Source organism: Peromyscus californicus, unplaced genomic scaffold (assembly GCF_007827085.1).
Source record: "Peromyscus californicus insignis strain IS unplaced genomic scaffold, ASM782708v3 Scaffold_15__1_contigs__length_86483966, whole genome shotgun sequence".
In the NCBI taxonomy this organism is placed as follows: domain Eukaryota; kingdom Metazoa; phylum Chordata; class Mammalia; order Rodentia; family Cricetidae; genus Peromyscus; species Peromyscus californicus.
The window spans coordinates 28,067,438-28,074,431 of record NW_026294447.1 but is presented as its reverse complement, the minus strand read 5'-3'; the positions used below and the strand labels follow the sequence as shown (position 1 = coordinate 28,074,431).

Here is a 6,994-nt window from a genome sequence, read left to right as displayed (position 1 = left end):
AGCAGAAAGGGCTGGAAGTGGACTCAAAAAATTTTTTTTTTTTGTAGATTTCTTTACTTCATTATGCATGTGGGTGTATGTGTGTGCACTATGTGCGTGCCCGGTACTGTTGAATATGGTGCTAGAGAGGGCTTCAGATCTTCTGGAGCTGGAGTTTCAAATGGTTGCAAGCCACCATTTGGATGCTGGGAACTGAACTCAGGTCCTCTGAAGGAACAACAAGTGCCCTTAACCACTTAGCCAACTCTTCTTCAGCCCAGGAAGTGGACTTTTAATAATAAAGTACAGTGGGGAGCAGGGAGACGGAGCTGAGTCGCACTGGCCAGTGGGCTACGCAAACTGTTACTGCTGCTGTTGCTGCTTGGTGGCAGCCCTGTTGGCCAGGTCCTTGGCCTCCTCTGTAGTTGCCAATCTCTTTTCCTTTTTTTTTCTCTTTGGCCTCTTTTGCTGTCTCAACAAGTGTATTAGAACAGGCCTCACCTTGCAGCTTTGCCAAGATGTACTCAAAATTCTTCATTGTCTTGGTCACATTGCTTTTGAAATGGGCAAGACCCAGTTCCTGGACAGCTCTGGGGATGCCAAATAAGCCAGAGGAGACCAAGGCCTCCTGTGGGTTTCCATCCAGCAGCTGTTTTCAGAGTTCACCCAGTGAACACATCGTTCCTCTATACCATCGGCTAGGTGTGGCTGATGTTGCAGGTGAAGGTGGTCATGTGATTCTGTGGCCCCACAGGAGAGTCCTCTAGAATGTGCACCAAGTGGGCAACATTGGCAGTTGCTCTGCCCCATGTGCCATCCTGTTGGTCTTGGTGAAGAATCTGGGACAGAAGATTCCAGTCAGGGGCCACCTCCTGGTGTACTGTGTGTTTGGTTAAGCTATGTTTGCTGTAGGGGTTCAGGTACCATTGCCACATGGCAGTGAACACTTGGTTCCACAGACTTAGAGCATGTCCTGGCCCAGGAAATCTGTCACCATCACTGAGGCGTGGGGAGGCCTAGCACCTGCAGCACAGCATCAGGGTGCAGAGCCAGGGGTGGACAGGGCTTGCTGAATGTCTGCCAGGCTTACACCGCAGCCTCTGCTGGGCTAGACCCCAGTTGCTACCATGGCCGTAGGGGCTACAGGGTTGTGGATTTTCTCAATCAAGGATTATTTATTCTGTACAGTAGGTAGTTATTTAAAAATAATACCTAGAAAAAAGTGGAAGTTGTCAGTGTTCATTTACTCTTCTGTTGCTGTGATAAAATATCACTACTTACCAAGGCAGCTTATGGAAGGATTTAATCTGGCTTAGAGTTCCAGAAAAATAAGAGTCCATCATGGTGGGTAGGGATGGTGGCAAGTGGCAGATTAGGAAGGAGGCTGAGAGGTCACACCCTCAACCACAAACAGGAAGCAGAGAAAGAGAGAACTGAAAGTGGAGAGAGGTCATAAGCTCTTAAAGCCCATTTCCAGGGATGTACCACCTCCTCAGAGAGCACTACCACCTGGGGACCAAGTGTCCAAATGTCTGAGCCTATGGGGAACATTCTCATTCATATCACCACATTCAGAGTAAAAATGGAGTTGCTGTGTCAGCCTTAGTTGAAAAATGTTAATGAAGCCCAGAGGTTATGAAGGAAAGATTCCTATGCCTGGCCACTTATTGGAAAAGCCTTTTACAACCACAACCACACAGAGGCCACCACAACCTCACACAAAAGTACTTCTACAAAACATGACTCAGCAACCTCAACCTCAGACTGAAGGTACTCCTAGTGTTAGTTACCTTGGTAAAAAGAAAATCACTGTTTCAAAATATCTGATACAATCCTCCTTGTCTTTTTTAAATTCCCCCTCTTTGGGACACACCAATAATTTACTATGGAACATATGTATTCACATTGTACCTGTCTGTTGTTCACATATAGACTCCATTATCCCCGTGTGTGTGTGTAGATGTGTGTAGGGGTGTGTGTAGCATTGGTGTGTGTAGATGTGTGTGTAGGGGTATGTATGTGTGTGTGTAGGTGTGTAGGTGTGTGTGTAGATGTGTGTGTAGGTGTGTGTGTGTAGGGGTGTGTGTAGGGGTGTGTGTAGGTGTGTAGGTGTGTGTAGGGGTGTGTGTAGTGTTGGTGTGTGTAGATGTGTGTGTAGGGGTATGTATGTGTGTGTGTAGGTGTGTAGGTGTGTGTGTAGATGTGTGTGTAGGTATGTGTGTGTAGATGTGTGTAGGGGTGTGTGTAGGTATGTAGGTTTGTGTAGGGGTGTGTGTAGTGTTGGTGTGTGTAGGGGTATGTATGTGTGTGTAGGTGTGTGTGTAGATGTGTGTGTAGGTGTGTGTGTGTAGATGTGTGTGTGTGTGTAGATGTGTGTGTAGGGGTATGTATGTATGTTTGTAGGTGTGTAGGTGTGTGTGTGTGTAGATGTGTGTGTAGGTGTGTGTGTAGGTGTGTGTGTGTAGGGGTGTGTGTAGGTGTGTAGATGTGTGTGTGTGTAGATGTGTGTGTGTAGATGTGTGTGTAGGGGTATATATGTGTGTGTGTAGATGTGTGTGTAGGTGTGTGTGTGTGTGTGTATGTGTGTGTAGGGGTGTGTGTAGGTGTGTAGATGTGTGTGTGTGTGTAGGTGTGTGTGTGTAGATGTGTGTATGTGTGTGTGTAGATGTGTGTGTGTGTGTAGGGGTGTAGGTGTGTGTATGTGTGTATGTGTGTGTGTGTGTATAGGTGTGTGTGTGTGTGTGTGTGTGTGTGTGTGTGTGTGTGTGTGTGTGCACGTCTATGGAGGTGAGTGGACAACCTCAGGTGTTGTTCCTCAGGTACTGAGCCACTTTTTTAATTTTTGACACAGGGTCTCTTACTGGCCTGTAGTTTGCCAAGTGGGCTAGACTGTCTGCACAGCAGCTCAGGTACACCCCGTCTCCATCTTTCCAGTCCTGGGGTTACAAGTGTTCATCACTGTGCCTGGGTTCTGGGTCTAGAACTCAGGTCCTCATGCTTGCAAGACAAACACTTTACCAAACGGGCCGTCTATCACTGTTCTTTACAGGGTCTTTCCCTGATGGTCTTTAATTTAGATCAGGATAATGTTCTATTCAGAAACGATCAGCATTTTATTTGTGGCCCATGTGGCTTGTGCTTAATATTGTAGAAGTCATTGGCTTGTTACTAAAGTGAATAGCAGTAGTCTGGGGACTGGAGAGAAGTTCTTAGTGAGGAGTCTAGTAGTAACCCCAAAAGTCCAACAACATAAAGAGGCAATCCTTAGGATATTAGTGAGGCCTGAAGTCTTCATTGAGTTACATCTGAAACATGCATTCCTCTCCTCACATGCTCATTGCTCAAGAGATGTCAAGCATTTTTACTTCCAGGTGCCAAGTTCTTTTTTCTTTTCTTTTCTTTTTTTGTTCTCTTTCTTTCTTTTCTTTTCTTTTCTTTTTTTTTTTGGAGATAGGATAGCACTCTGTAGCTCAGGCTGGTGTCAAACTCATAGCAATCCTCCTGTCCCAGCGTCCTGAATGCTGAGACAACGTGTGTGCGCTACCACATCTGGCTTGGTTACACTTTAAATTCTCTTTCAGATATACAACTGTAGCTTTAAATAATTTTTTTCAAATAATTAAAAAATTTTAAAGCAATTTTTAAAATTGAAAATAGATTTTTTTTTCCCCATACAATATATTATGATTACAGTTTCCACTTCCCCAATTCCTCCCAGATCTTGGAGAGACGGCTCAGTGATTAAGAGCACTGGCTGCTTTCCCAGAGGACTCATGTTAATTCCCAGGACCCACATGAACTCAACAATCATCTGTAACTACAGACCCAGGGGATCTATCGCCATCTTCTGGTCTCTGAGGGCACTGCATGAACAAGGTGCGTAGTCATATGTGCAGGTAAAACACCCATACACATTAAAAAAACCCCTAACATTTAAAATATTGACATTTATTTTATAAGAGAAAGGAATTAAAAATAAGTCCTAAATGTTTATATCTATTTTTCATCAAAGCTAGGTTGATTTTCAATTTCACTAGGCATTTAGGCTTATTTGTTAAATTTCTCTTAGGGTAATCTGAGTGGGCTCAGTTGTTTAGCAGAACAAAGGGTTATGCTATTTTATTCTATCTTACTTATTTTTGTGGTGCTGGGTATCAAACCCAGAGCCCTGTGCATGTTCCTCACATGTTCTACCATGGAACTAACCTAGCCCTCGGTGAATCATTTTGAAAGGTATTTTTACCCTTCACTTTTAAGTTAATTTCTTTAATTAGCATTTGAAATAACGGGCTCCATGAATACATTTTCATAATTGTAAACCACTGTGTTTTGCTCACTTCTGTAGGAATTCTTAATCGTGTGTTGTGAGTGGTTGACTTTCTTTTCACTTGACCACTGGTGTCATTGGAAGCACATGCTGTCTTCTGAATAGAAACACAGTTAGTTATTCTTCTCTTGATGTGTATTGATTTGGCCAGAAGATGCCAGCATTTGTTATATAACTCAAATGTTGAGGGAATCAGCCCATGGACATAGAAGGAAAATTCAACGTAGCATTTCTGTGATTCGTCGATCTCAGCTTGTCAGTCTCATTTGAGATGATAAAAAGATGCTCCAGGAAGAATGCAGATTCAGACTAATGATCGAACCTGAAGGCGGCACTGAGCAGGGAAGCCTCAACTTCGTGTCATTATATTATCTCAATATCAGCTGCACACAGACAGGAACACCCACTAGACACCTACGCCAACAAACTTATGAGCTCATCTGAATTAATCTTTGTAAAATCCCATGAGCCATCAATACTTGGACACTATGCCAAACAATCCACGAGAGGACATATGGCTTTATTATAATTAGAAAAGACAGTTGGAACAGCTCTTATCGTACAAGATCATAAAGAAGCCTCAATTAACTCTGCTGTGGCTGAAACTTTTAAACAGAGAATGAATAAAATGTTCTGTATTAGAACTCTCCAACATGCTTTAGCATGACTTAAACAGCTCAAAATTAAAGTCATCAGCACAACATTACTCAAGAAGAAAAAGAAAAAAAAAAGGAAAAAGAAAAAAGTGGACAGGCCCCATGCTGCTGTAGAACAGGCTATGATAGTGCCAAGCCTGTGCTTGGGGAGAAAGCCCTTGATTGACTAAATTAAAAAGCCTGTGAAGTGTGGCACTTAGTTCCCTTGCCTCTGAAATGAAGTCTTTGGATTCAGAGGAGTCTATTAAGTATCTTTTAGTTGAAAACACCCTGAAGCTGTGGGTGAAAACCGAGAATGTCTCCATTTTCTCAGACTGTGTCTTTGAGCACTCCCTTCCCCCACTAGATTTCTCGTTTCTTCCCACCCCACCAGCCACACTGAGAGGTGTCCATCACCCAGGTCTGCCGCTGTCCTGGGTGTGGGCGCTGGAGTTCTGACCTTTGCAGGGACTCTGATCAGCAGCCTAATTGGTTTGAGTGATTGTTTTAAAGTTTTAAATGCTCTGAGATATATCTACATCACAATATATCCATAGTATTTGCAGAGTGATACTTAAAATCATCTACACTTGCTCCTCTTATTTCCTTTAGCATTTCAGCATTAATGTTAGACAGCAAGCTTGACCCATACTGCCCCAGGGAAGGAAGGACACAATGAAACACAGAAAGAATTGACTGAGTCCATTGTGCTCTAAATAATTTTTGGTTTTAATTTATCTCTAATTAATCAATTGTCTTTTTGTTTGTGTATGGGTCCACGTGCCACAGTTTGTAGGTCTGGAGCCAGCTTTCAGGAGTTGGTTCTCAACCTTGTGGACCCAGGGATCAACTCAGGACCTTAGGCTTGGTGGCAAACACCATCACCACCAGGGCTGGGGATGCAGTTCAGTGGTTAGAGCACTTGGCTAGCATGCGTGAAGTCTTGGGTTTCGTGTGTATTCTTGTATATGTGCACTATGCATTTCCATCATGTTCACTTTTTTTGCTCTCTCTTGTCTTCCTCCTACCGTTTGTCCTTTCACCCACTTTCCTAACCAGCCCCCCAACCCCGTGTGCACGTGTATGTGCACATGCATGCGTGCGTGCGTGCGTGCGTGCGTGCGTGTGCGTGTGTGTGTGTGTGTGTGTGTGTGTGTGTGTGTGTGTGTGTGTGTGTGTGATCTAATGAGTTTCATTAGGATTGCTTACAAGAGTTCAGGTTGGAGTTTGTTTACAGGAGCACAGACACTTTCCTAGTTGCTGCGGCTAAAGAAAATGTCTCTCCCCCGTTTCTTTCACATTTTAACCTGAAAGGATGTCATAGCTGGCACGTGAAGATGCCAAACATGGTGGACATCTCACAGCCTTCCTGAGAACAGAATTTGAGGCAACCACAGTGACTGAAAGGGAGGGAGGGATCTTGGCAACTAGAGCCACAAAAAGGGAGCTCCAAATTCTGTGGACCAACTTCTTGGATTTCTCTCTGAACCCTGAATTGTCCATATGAAAGAAGACTCCAAGCTATTCACCTAAGACTGAAAGAAGGGGATTGGGATGTCAGAAGTGGATACTTGAATTCTACCTGCTTAACCTACAAGCAGGAGTAATAATGTTTGCAGACCAGGAATCCAGAGTCTCCATAATTTCTGATGTCTTAGATTCAACCCAAACCTACAGGACAGGAGGATTGGGTGTACCACTGCTCATCTGTATTTCTAGCACCTGGAGGCAGAGGCAGAGGATCTCAAGTTTGAGATCTGGCTTCAAATACATACTGAGACCCTATCTCTAACAAACAACAACAATAACAAACAAATTCCTCTGAATGATGACATAAAACGATTGGCCATAAAGACACAAGAAAGATACAAGATATATGCTTTCTCCCATACCAAGGAGAGAAGACTGGCCTGAGGATGACCAGATTTTTCACTTAGCAAAGGTAGGTCTCCAAGCAGAAAGTTACTATGCGCAAAGATACCAGGGAAAATACTTTTCTATTATTTCGTTTAAAAAAAATTTTTTTGTTAGCACACAAACAATGGGTTTCACT

General features: G+C 43.5%; 1 pseudogene; it reads right to left on the bottom strand.

The window, feature by feature from the left end:
* Positions 1-342: 342 nt before the first annotated feature.
* On the bottom strand, positions 343-976 carry LOC128110481 (PRELI domain-containing protein 1, mitochondrial-like; annotated as a pseudogene).
* Between the last annotated feature and the right edge of the window lie 6,018 nt (positions 977-6,994).